This window comes from Serinus canaria, chromosome 4, assembly GCF_022539315.1.
Source record: "Serinus canaria isolate serCan28SL12 chromosome 4, serCan2020, whole genome shotgun sequence".
Taxonomy (NCBI): domain Eukaryota; kingdom Metazoa; phylum Chordata; class Aves; order Passeriformes; family Fringillidae; genus Serinus; species Serinus canaria.
The window spans coordinates 59,354,691-59,367,241 of record NC_066317.1 but is presented as its reverse complement, the minus strand read 5'-3'; the positions used below and the strand labels follow the sequence as shown (position 1 = coordinate 59,367,241).

The following is a 12,551-nucleotide window of genomic DNA, read 5'->3' as shown; positions in this document are numbered from 1 at the left end:
ATCAATTTGGTACCTTTCCTAAGGACAAACATTCTAAAGACAGAGCTAATGTCATTAATCCTGTCTAAACTTTCTGCTTATTGCAGCCTGTTTTATTGAACTTAGGTGAAATTGCCTTTAAAGTGGTATAAGGAGACCAAAACTATATGGGCTATTGATACATTTTTTTTTTTCTCATCATAATATTAATTATACTTGAGGCAATTAATTTTTAAACTTGAGAAATATTTTCTTTTTTCTCCATTGCATATTAATCTGTCATTTAATAGAAATTAAATATGTTTAACAGAGATTAAATATACTTTTATTACACACAAAATCATCCAAGTTCTGCACCACCAGAAACCAGACAGCAAGGAACAATTTAAGTTGTTTTGCTTCTGAGCATTTACAAGAATGTGATAGTACAGGACGAGTTTTGGTATCTTCACTGAGTATGGTAATGCATCTCTAGGATGAGTAATGAAATGGCTCATTTCATCTTCCACAAGGTAAACTCCCTGATTCCAGTACCTTTGGTTTGCAACTGCTCCTATCCAGTTTCTACCTCTAAAGAAAAGACCACATTCATCATTCAAAGTCCTGCTTTGTCTTTGAAGAGAGCTTCTTCCAAGTGAGAAACAGCAGATCTTAAATATCTGTGCTTGGTTGCATACTGCTTTCCAAAGATAAACAAATCTTTGGTTCATTTTCTCTTTTAATATGGAAAAGGGAAGGAATTTATCAGACTATCTGTTCACTTCCTTATCACCCTTTACTTCTTCTCAAAAGTCAGCTTTATGAGACCAACCCTTTTTCATTCTCTAAGAAACTACATCCAGGGGAATTCCTCAATATTCCCCTCAAACAAAGACCTTGCATGACAGCAGTAGAGCATTTATTGGTTTTGAATGCTGATTGAAGATTTACATCAGTGTGCGTAACAGAAACTGTGGTAGATCTTAAATGGCATTTCCAACTAGCTCCTATCCTTTGAAATGATGCATAACCTTGTATCATGTCTTGAACCTGCAGTTTTAAATCCATAGGTGCAAGAAAAGTTCACCTATGCTCTAAACATATAAACTGCTGTACCAGGACTAAAATATTCTGTGTGATTAAATTCTGATATTAATTAGAAGATCATAAAAGGTATTTTCATTTCTTTTTCCCTTTGCACGTTAAGTTTCTATAAGAGGGATGCTACAACCCAAGAGCTGATGAACTTACATAATATTATCAATATATACTATAAGATTTGTCTTCAGAAAATCAAGGTGGTCATTAGCAAATCATTCTTAAAAAGAAAGAAAAAAGAATCATGAAGAGAAAAAATGATTCACCAAAATGTCATGATTTTAACAGCCATGTTTAGAAGCCTTTTTCCATCAAAGCTCTGACTAGCTCAATACATCACATAGTAAAGCAAGCGTGAGTGAGCCACGAGCACACATCCTCAGAGAATTCTTTCTAAGAAGTAGAATGGCTGTTATTTTTACACTTTTAATCCCTAGCCTCTCCTTATTACAGCTAATCATCTCAGCAAACGCATTAAAGAGGGCTCTGCAGGTAGTGTAGCATGAGAAATCAATTGCCATCCAAAGCACTAGTGCTTGCTTCTATAGCAGCATCTTTGACCACACATGGGTTAATATATTGTGAATCTTCCATTTTCCCTTTTGTTTTAACCTGAGTCAAATGCTTTGTTCCCATATTCCACAGCATAGTCATTAACATCATCTATTTATATTGTCATTTTTAATTTGATAGGTGACTGCACAGCAAGGCAGCTTTTAACCAAGTCAGCTGTACATAAAGCCTATAATAAATCCTAATTTCAGGATGTATATTCCCAGAAGACTCTTCCCCCTCTCTTAAGGAATAAGTGACTTCTCTAAAACAGGTGCAAGGAAACATTAAAAGTGCATAGATATCTGCTCAGACACGTGCTGACAAACAAAAGAAAGGAATATTGTACAGTCTATCCAGTACAATACAGAAACACAAATTATGATTGTTAAACTACATATTTCAACTCTTATTTGCAGTCTGCTTCCTTAGGCTGCTATTTATACCTGTGCGTGTTAATTATTCCCTATTAAAAGCAGGAATTTATAACAGATGCTATTTCTGGATATTATACCATCACCCACCTAAGGTAGAACCCATCACTAGGGTGAGAAAGATTGGAGAACATCTCCAATAAGATACACTAACTGAAACTGTCATATCAGTGGTCTGACCATCTGTAAAAGAAGATTAGATTCTGACTATGTGTTGTTGTAAGAATTTATACAATTCTCACACAACTCTTGGTAGGTGTGGGCAGGTTCTGACCTTGGCCAAACTGGTCCCACCTTGTGAGCTGTGGGACTCCCCAGCATCACTTCCCCTTTGGTACAGCAGACACACCCCCTGTGTTTTGAAATTCAGCAGCATGGTAGGTGATTTTTTTTTTTGGCATGTGTTGGTGCCACTATGAATTTTGTACAGAACTGCATGGCAAGACAGATTCTCTTGGGGTGTGTAAAAGGCAGCACTGCTCCAGGGCCAAGGTAACCTTGCCAGAGATTCACCCACAATGCAGAGAGGGAGCCCAGGCACCCCATACACAGACACTTAGCAGCCAGCTCTCTGAGCAAGACACATCTCAAGTACAGAAAATCAGGCCAGCTCTTTCCAGCAAGCTTGAATCTGAAAACAGTGTTTCTTAAAAAAACTTAAATGAATGCTAAAACATGACTGTTTTAAATGCAAATCCACTGCAAGTTTCACAATGCCACAATAACTTAGAAGAATAAACCTCATTCCATTTCAATGACTCTGAATCTCCCAGGCTTTCTGAAGGAGATGTCTTGAATCCAACTTTTCTAGAAAAATCATTCCCATAAAAGATCACACCCAAATCCTTTAAAGTGCATAATTATAGTCATTCAACTTAAGGTTTCCCCTAAAAGAAACTTTCTCTTGCTTGTCCTGAGCACTATTAACATTCATAATAATCAGTGCTGGAAGAAGTTTTAAATATAGCCATATATTGTACATAATTGTTGTACTGTTGCTATGCACTATTATATAACTGCCTGCAGATGGCTACATTTCAATGGGAAAAAACACACTGTTTAAAAAAAACCTGTTCTTTGAGTGTGTATTTCTGATTTCTAAATAATAGTATTGATAATATTAACAATAATAGCAACAACAATAATAAAAAAAAAAAAATCAGTGCTCCGCTTTTACATTTACAGCAGCAAATAGGCTGGTCCTCTCTGTGTAAATCAGTTTCAAATGTGCTCTATTTTTTTTTTAATAAAATAATGTAAAAGCATAAGGCATTACAAAAAGAACTGAAGGTTTAAAAACTTCTCATGCTTTGAGTTTTAACTGAACAGGAGCACCACCTCTGTTTATAAGAATTTTTTATTAGGATTAAAACTCAAATTTAGAGCAAGGAGTCTGATATTCTTCTGCTAGTCTGCAGGATTAAAGCTCTTTAAAATGAGAATATCAATATTAAAAATGAATTAACTTTTCAATTATGGCCTGTCCTTGAAATTTTATTTTGCTTTCTACCTAATATAGTTACTGCAGCATGAGTGCAATAAAGTCAAAGTGCTTCTAATTCTAAATTGCATAATTGTAAAGTTACCAGAAGGTTTTTAGGGCATTTTTAAACTGTTGTTTCAAAGAGTCAGTTTTATTCCTCCTGAAATAAATGAAAAATTGCATTGATTTTTAAGGAATTCAGAACAGAGCCTAGTATTTTCTTGCTGATGTCTCACACACCACTTTTCAGATCCAATACTTCAGTCTGCTCTACCAGTCACTAATAGCAGAGGTAGGAAGCTGGTAACACACTAGGCAAACAATCAGTAGTAATAAATCAGCTGATAGCTGGGCAAAATACTTCTCTTCCTTTGCAGACATCTTCTGTATTTCACACTCCACATTCTGTTTGTGTTGTTCAGAAGCTTCCCACATCAGCAGGGACACCATAGTCACCAGGACATATCAGGATTAATTTTTGGCCAACCCACCAAATTCCAGTGTGAACTTGGGCTTGACCCAGTAGTTTTTTTCCAGTAAGATACAGCACTGCTGTAAATAAACAGGCCAAAAAAAACCAGGCCAGATGATAACTCTTTGCTTTCACCTCATATGCCAGTCTCTTGGCTATTCCATGGCCACTAACAGCACTTGTTCTTTGGGGATGGGACCATCTTTCCAATAAATCTGTGCAGCACAGAGAGTGCAGTGCATCCTTCAGCTTCTAAATATTAGTGGATATCAAAGTCCAAGCTCTCAAAAGAATGCTTTGGGGTTTATGGAGTGATGGTTGCTCTCCAGCTGAATGGAACAGCAGGTATTAGTGCCATGTCTGACAGGAAGATAATATTTTTGACTCTCTGCAGACAAGATAATCACCTTACTTTTAAAATAAATCAAATTCATGTTAAATAAATAAAAAAGAAACATTTATATTAATGAAAAATACTGAGAAACAAAGTGCTAAATAAGATATAAACTATACTTTCTTCTTTATTTTCAAGTAATTTCAAGTGAAAATTATTTATTAAGAAAATACTTTGCCTGTAACAACCCTATGCACCTACCCATTACAAGCAAATCCTATAGAGAACATCCTGCCTTTTTGCAGAACACAGCACTGCATCCTTGCACAACACATAACACTAGTATAATACCATGCATATATAATTTATGAGCTACAATTTCCCCTCTTCCTGACCAGGGCCAGAACTAAGGCCCCAGATTCCTACTCTTATGAACAGTTAGATAGCAGCTGAAGCATAACAAGCTGCTTATTCTGGTTTCATTAATCCAGACTTGGAACACAGCCACTAATAAATGTGTTGGCATTTTTTAAAAGCCTAAGTATCAAACATTTATACCTGAAATTTTCTTAGAAAATGGTAAAAATTGACTACATGAAGTAATTAACACCAGCTGGGACATTCAATTTGTATTGATTTTAAAATCAAAAGTGGTATTTTCTCATATAGAGAAGGAACTTTTGGGGTCATTCTGGCTACAAGAATTCCTTTAGGTCTTGTTTGAAATGCCTCCCTTTGGAAAGTGTTGCTTCACACCACCCAGCAATGAATATTCCCTTTTAGTCTCATAAGGTTTTTCAGTTTAATTGCCTTGACTGTTAAAATGTGCATTCCAGTTTGGATTCTAATCATTCAGTGTGGCCGTCAATAAGAGTTAGTTTTATCTGCAATACTGAAGTGTTCCCTTCTCAAATTTCTGTGCCTGTGATGATGCTGCCCTGAGCTGTCTCTCTGCCGAACTCCATCAACCTACTTTGAGTATGTTCTGAGGCTGATGCATGTTTCTTGTATGTTGTGATTCCTGTTCAAATCTCTTTTCCCATAGCCATCTTGTCTTTTTAAACTAAGCGCAAACCTAGCACTACAGCAGCAGCAGCAACAGCAAAACAAATGGAGTGGTAAACTTGTTTATTTTCTCCTTGATTTGAGGCCAGTTTACACAAATTCTGCATAAACCACCAATATAACACTGAGTCAGTTATCATGACTGTTCCCTGTCCCTGAGGTCTGGTGCTTGGCTCACAGAACACATTTCTGCTGCATTCACTGGGTCATCACTGAATCTGGATCAACAGAAATATAACCACGAACAGCATTTTAGTAAAGGTGCGCTCACAGCCGATGCACGGAGGAGTCAGTCTGGTTTGAAACCCCCAGCAAAGCCTGAGCCCGGGAGCTTCAAGCTGATATTCTCTTCCATTCTGACAAAAGAACGAGGTTTTAAATGGCATCACGATTTACACGCGTCCGCAGATGAGCTGCTCTGACAACTCCTTGTCTAATTCTTGAGTGACATAAAAAATTAAATGGGTCCATCCCCTGGGAGCTCTGTGCCAGACGAGCCTGCACCTGCTGAAGCGGGGACCGAGCGAGAGGACCCGGTCCCCATGGCTTGCGGGGCGGCTCTCCCGGAGCCGCAGCCCCGCGGACCCATCGCGGCCGCGCTGCCGAGCGCCCCGAGCGGCGGCGGGCGCGGGGCGGGGCCGCGGGAGGGCCCGGCCGCCACCGCCCCCGAGGGCGGGCCGCCGGTGACAGCTGGGGAGGGACCGGGGGCCGGCAGCGAGGTGCGGCTGTCGGGCGGTGCTGCGCCGCTGCTGTGTCCGCATCGCGCCGGCGGATCCCCGGGGAAGGAGTGGGCAGGGGCTCGGCCGGGCCCTGCCGCCGTCGCTGGCCGCCGAGTGGGTGAGTGGGCACGAGTGGGTGATGCGGGGGCGGCGCGGGCACGGCGTGGCAGGGGAGGGAGGACGGAGGGATGGAGGGATGGAGGGATGGAGGGAGGATGCTGCCGCGCTCGGAGACTTTGGTCGTGCGAGGTGCCTAAGGGAAAAAAGTGCATCCCGGGGCGGGGCGAGGCTGTTCTCCTCTCCGCTCGCCCGCCCGTGCCGGTGACCCGACGGGCGAGGAAGCCCCGGGAAGGGGGGCCGGTCCTTGGCGGGGCAGGGGCTGGGTGTCCCCAGGCGGGGCGAGGCGGCTCCAGCCCGCCCAGGGGGCCCGCTCGGCCGGTCGCCTGCCGGCCCCCGCCCTCCCGCAGCTCCCCCGCAGCCATCAGCGGGCCGGAGCGCGGCCGCGGAGGGGCCGGGACAGCTCCGGGGGCTCCCTGTGCTCCCCACCCCCCCGGTAGCCGCGGCACGGCGGCATGACGGTCCGGAGCATCCCGGCGCCGCCGCCGCCCCCTCCCGGGCCGTACCTGCGGTGCCGGGGGTCCCCGGGGCAACCTCCGGTGCTGGCACCTGCTCCTGCAAGCCAGGTCCTGCCAGCAGGGATGTTCTAGGAGCGAACCCGAGGCCTGCCCTTGGAGGGCTGGCAGGATGAGGCCTTTATTTTTTTTTTTTTCACGGTGCTGTCTGGCTGATATTTACATAATATCTCAGCTTAAATGTGACCTCGTCCCTAATTGGAGGCTTCCTTTCCATTTTCTATGGCAACACTACAGAACAGATCACTCCAGTGGGCTGGATCAGAGGCATACCTGCACACACTGTAATTTTTCTCTCTTGGTTCCCCATCAAGACTGGTTTGTTCTAGTGGATGGATGAGATTTTAAAAAAAGTTCTTTCCATCAGCCCTTAAAGCAGTGGCTGTGCCTGCAAGTCACTGCAGATTTACAAGATCTCTAAATTAGAGGAGGATGAACTAGCAAGAATTATTTTTGTTAGGTATTTATACATTTACTAGCCTTACAAATAACTTCCATGCACCACACTGCTTAATCAAAACAATCATAAGAAATTATGTTAATGATAACTGACTGTATTTATTTATTTTAAAATTAATTGAATTATTAGAAGAAGAAAGAAAAGAAATCCTAGCAAATTCTGTAAGGGGGAAGGAATTGAGATCCACTTAATTCAGAGATTCGTTTTGCTCAATGAGATCCCTGCCCTATGCTTAGAACCCATCATATATACACAGTACTGCCTCTTCTTACACAGTTGGTCTCTACTGACAGTAAGCTTGATGTGCTTCAATATTTATGTAGGAGTTGGATTCTGTAATGCTTATTAGGATATGCTGTGTTTCATCTCTGTGAGATGCCAGCTTCAGTTTCAGGTTTTGTATGGTGAAGGGTGAATATCTTTGTGTTGGTTTTCCAAAACCTGCTGAAAATAAGTGTTTTGTGATTGTAAGACACACTAATTCATGGTGCATTTAGGCAGGAAGGTTTTTCTATAGACCTTTAAATTTTGCCTTAATTATTTTTTGACATGGTGGTTCTGTTCTGCATTGAAAAAACACATCTTTTTGTTAATAATGCTGAAATTAGTTACTGTGATACAAAAGCTGGGATACTGTGTATGGCTTAGAACATTTGTTTTCTGTCTCTGCTCTGTTTGTACTTCTTGGTTCACTGGGATGACTTTGTTTCTTGCACCTGAGGTAGTGTGGGGTCTTTTGAGGTTTGAGCTTTTTGTTCCTGGATAGGTACACGGAGTTAGGTTGTTAATACTAATCTAATCTTTGAATAGAGATTCAAACAGAAAGGCCAAGAACCTTGGATCTTGTGGGAGAGGGGATTCTTATGGGTGGCGAGACCACTTTTGGGAGAGGTGCTCTGCAAGTTCAAGGAGGCCACTCCTGGGACTCCTTCACTGAGGCACTGGGGCTCATCTGCTACAGGCTGACACAAGTACTGCAAGAGGCCGTTGGTGTAGAGATTTGCCTAACATAGTGAAGTTCTCCTGCATGTAGATGAAGGCTTTTTATTTCCATTTGCTTTTTGGAAATGCTTTGCTCTGAGCAACGCTCGCTCTCCACTTAGATGAATGCTCCTTTAGTGTCTTAGATTGTTGTTACGGGAATGCAGGAGCTGGAAATATCCTCGAAAGAGGCCATGTCTTGAACCTGAGGTATAAATGAGGCTTGAACTGAAAGAGATGTGCTCTTTTCAAATATTAATTCCAAGTCACAGTGATGGAGCAGCGGTTTCTTAGATTCTACTCTCAGAGGTCCATCTCATTCAAGCTCACGTTTTGTTTTCCATGGTTATTACCTTTATGTCCACAGCACCATCTTCTTTGCAGTTCATCCCAGCTCTGCTGTCAGTTTCTGCCTTTAAGTATAATTGTCTGTATAAAAATGTTGATAGTTACTTCCATGTATAGATTTTCTTTCTTGTAGAGCATTTTGGTTGGATAATGGTAGAAGATGGGAGATGTAGGAGTAGCAAGTATATGAAGAAGGAAACGGGCCTGGGCTGTATTTCTGGATTGTGCAAAGCCAGATGGAGCTGGCATAAATGCATGTCAGGGAGCAGAAAATACTGAAGAATGTGAAATTGGATTGCCCCTTTGTATAAAAGCAAAGTTGGTTGCATGCTGCCTCTGTGTAAGAGAATATTTGGTCAGATACAACTAATTCTTGCATCTCCATTTATTAATGTTGAACCAAAGTTGCTCTGCCATCAATCAAAGAAAACATCAAGCCCTTCCTCATGTCCTTGTCTGTATTCCTGATTTTTTTTCTCTCAACTTTCATTAACTCTGTTCTTCTGCATTTTGAAGGCACAATATTCAGAATATCCCCAAAGCCTTAATTGCAGCTTTGTGTACTGATATGCACAAACACATTCCATCTCTTGTTTCTCATTAAAAAATTCCATATTTAGAACAATTGTTAATTTAGGGTACTTATTGCAATGTTACTCAGCATTAGCAAGGAAAATCCATTTCATGGTCATTGTTTTCTCCACATGTTACAATAAAATATCTAGAGTTAATGATCTCAAAAAGTGGAGTTTTTCCATCTTGGGAAGTTTCACTCCTGTATGCAAATTTTGTTTCTTCTGTTTAGTTATTGCTAAGGTTTTTTAAAATAGCAAACTTTATGAGCCCTAACTTCAGTAACAGGTAAAAATCGATAGTAGTTCAAAGTGATGCAGATTCATTGTCAGTGGGGCAAAATGGAACCACAGTAGTAGTTTAAACTAATTTTTCATTCATTCTTTTTTTCCATGATACTTCTTCTATCCTTTGCACATTATTGTAAATGACAGAACTTTGTCTTTGACAGATGGAATGCTTTTGTAGGCCTTTCTTAGAAATCACTAAAACTTGGTTGGTAGCTTCCTTACTTGCAATATTTCATCACTTTGTCTAATAAGAATGGCAGCTGAAGAGAAGCTTCTGCCATGTGCTGTGGTGGGTGAGGTCTTCCCCTTTTCCTCCCAACACAATCCAAGCTCATAGATCTGGCATTTCATTCCACAGCTGCCTTTGGATTGGATGCATTCTTTCTTTACCAAATAGGCTCTCAAACACATGCATAAATGCACATGAAGAGCCAGATGTATTTGGGAGGCTCCCACCTGGAGCTGTTAAGTTGGACAAGAGTGGATAATGCTTGATGTAGTGGGGAATACAGTGGGAATTTCCTTAGTTTATTTTTGTTCTGTTAGTTCACAGAAACTTGTAGTCAGTCTGTGTCTTGTTCACAATGGAAATTACATGTTGATGAAAACAAAGATATAGAGTGGTAATTTCTAATTTATCTTCAAATCCTTGGCTTTAAGAGAGGGTTACCTAAGGCACATTTTATAAAAACATAAACATACACATGAAGTTGTTCTGGTGCTTTCCTGTTAACAAGCTGAATAATCCAATAAACTGAAACCAGCTTCTGGAGGTAAAAGTGAAATTGATGTAAAAATCACCTAAATTCTGTAATGTTTAGAAGTAATGAATAGACTTTTTTAAATAGTTGTTATGTCATCCTCAAAAAGCACAGTCAACATTGGTTTGCTTTGCTTTGACTTTACTTTGTTTTTAGTGGAAGATGGCTGAAGGACATCTTTGCTTTGTTCTGATAATAAGGGAACTTTGATGTAAATATTAGTTGATTTGTTTCTTGCAGATGTTTTTTAAAACCTATATGATTAATCTGCAAGCTGACATTCTGTAATCAGTGTAAGATTAAGAGAGGAGCTATTTATGTTAAACGTATTTGTTCATGCATGGCTTATTTGTTCCTTCCTAAATGGTGAATGTAGCCACAACTATAAGGTGATCAAGATGTCTCTCTTAACTCTTTGAAGTTTCTGTTCAGTTTTCTTCACACTTTTAGCCCATTTTTAACCCCACGTTGCCCTATATTTAGCACCCTCCCTTGACATTAAGGAAATGAGAGCTCTTTCAGAAAGTATGTTTTTTCATATTTCCTAGTCCATTTAAATTTAACTTGCATTTCACAAGACATTATGACTGAAAGCTTTGAGTTGCCCTTGTGATAGCTGTTACCTTTCCATCCAGGAAGGAAGTGTCAGTAGAGTCTCACAGCTGCATTCTGCAGTTTCACTTTTGATTTAGCACTGATGCTCAGCATGTGTTGCAGATGAAATGTTTGGCTTCCTGGGTGTAACCTCAGTCAGAAGTGTCCCTTTGTCCATGGTCTGCATGGTTTTCAGCCTTCATTATGGGCAGTGTCTGCATATCTGATTGCTTTGACTTTGCTGTGCAGGTGAGGAGGTGATTTTTTTTGTTTTTCCCTGTGAGTAGAACACACTAAAATTTAATCCTAACATTATCTATTCATTTTAAGAAGAGGTGAGGCAAGTGGTATGTTGGTGCAATTGAAACTGAGGTGCGACTATTGTTGTTATTATTATTGTTTGAGTAAGAGTGAGCCATTGCAGAACAATCCTCTGTGGATTCTTCCAAAATTAACTTCTTCTTCTTCTTCAACAGTCAGAACAAGAAACATCTTATCTAACTAAAATAGATTATTTTAGTAAGACTTTCCAAAATGTCAGTGATTATGAGGCTGAGATTTTATTTTCTTTTTCTGTTTTCTATTCAGAGCAGTATTCAGCATCTGGTAGGTTTTTATTTACTGCACTGTAATGCTTCTGTTTGTGCAAAAAAGTGTCCAATACTTTGCATTTCTTCTCACTAGCTTGTGTGTGAACTACCAGCCAAAGATACAAGCCTTGTTTTCTTGTGAACTGCTAATTCTCTGAACAAGCTTATTACCCATGTTTATAAATACATGTGGTGATGTGATGCATGTCTGCCCTGAGTCTAATCAGGATGTGTTTCCAGGCTGAAGGTTTTACTTTGTGAGACAGTGATTCTCATTCTGTTTGAGTCCCTAAGGTGCAAGCACTGCTCTGGTTTTGAAGGAACTGCTTCCCGTAATACTTTCTGCTCTATCTGGATCCTGTCAGAATGGAGAGTGTGTAGGGAAGTGCTCCTTCTCTGAATTGCTTAGAAATGAGAAATGAAACTCCAAGAACCAACTTTTTTCCTGTATCAAGGTGTAAAGCAGTACTTTCACAGTGTTTTAACTTATGTTGATCTACTTGAGTCACATCTTGGCATTTCCTGTAGAACAGATCATGGCTCAACCATTTATTGCTAAGTTTGTTAGATATAGACTATATTATAATTATACTCTGCTAATTTAGTGTGGCAGACTTTTATTTCTTATAAAAGAATTAATTCCTTTTTCCTTTTGAATCCTCTTCTGCACTCCCTAGTTCTTAAACAAACAAACAAACAAATCTGCAAATACACCTTATCCCACCTTCTTATGTTCTTTGAGATGCACTCATTTTAAGGAAGACCAATTGATAATTTATCTGCACTATGGCAAAAGAAAATAATTCAGCTGACCAGTAAGGATGATGGATTTAATTCTCACAAAGGCAGACTTCAGCTTCTCTGCGCAGCATAATCCTTCTCAAGATAATCATCCTGTTAGCTTCTGCATGAGGCTTTGGCTTCCAGCACGTAGGATGGCAGGGAGGATGGGATGCTGTGCCCCAGCACTTACTGACTGTTCTGGTAATTCTGAGGTTTTTTTAGTAAAATGGCAAACTCTTACTAAAAACTTTAATTACATTTGCTGTAGCCTGGCTTCCTACGGAAATGAGCCTTAAATGCTTCTGCTTTCTCTGAGTCCCCTATGACTAATTTTTGCATTTGTTGGACAATTTCAATCTACATGTGTGAAATGCTTGAAGTCTTGAAGATAAATCTCCTGCTCCAGAACTTAAGACATATGTGT

At 40.4% G+C, this 12,551-nt stretch overlaps 1 protein-coding gene across 1 annotated transcript in view; it reads left to right on the top strand.

Moving 5' to 3' along the window:
• The first annotated feature begins 6,094 nt into the window (after positions 1-6,094).
• JAKMIP1 (janus kinase and microtubule interacting protein 1) overlaps positions 6,095-12,551 on the top strand; it is a 141,461-nt gene continuing 135,004 nt past the window's right edge. Inside the window, exon 1 of the mRNA XM_030239075.2 lies at positions 6,095-6,233. The gene's annotated coding sequence lies outside the window, so the exon portion shown is untranslated. The remainder of the gene's footprint in view (positions 6,234-12,551) is intronic.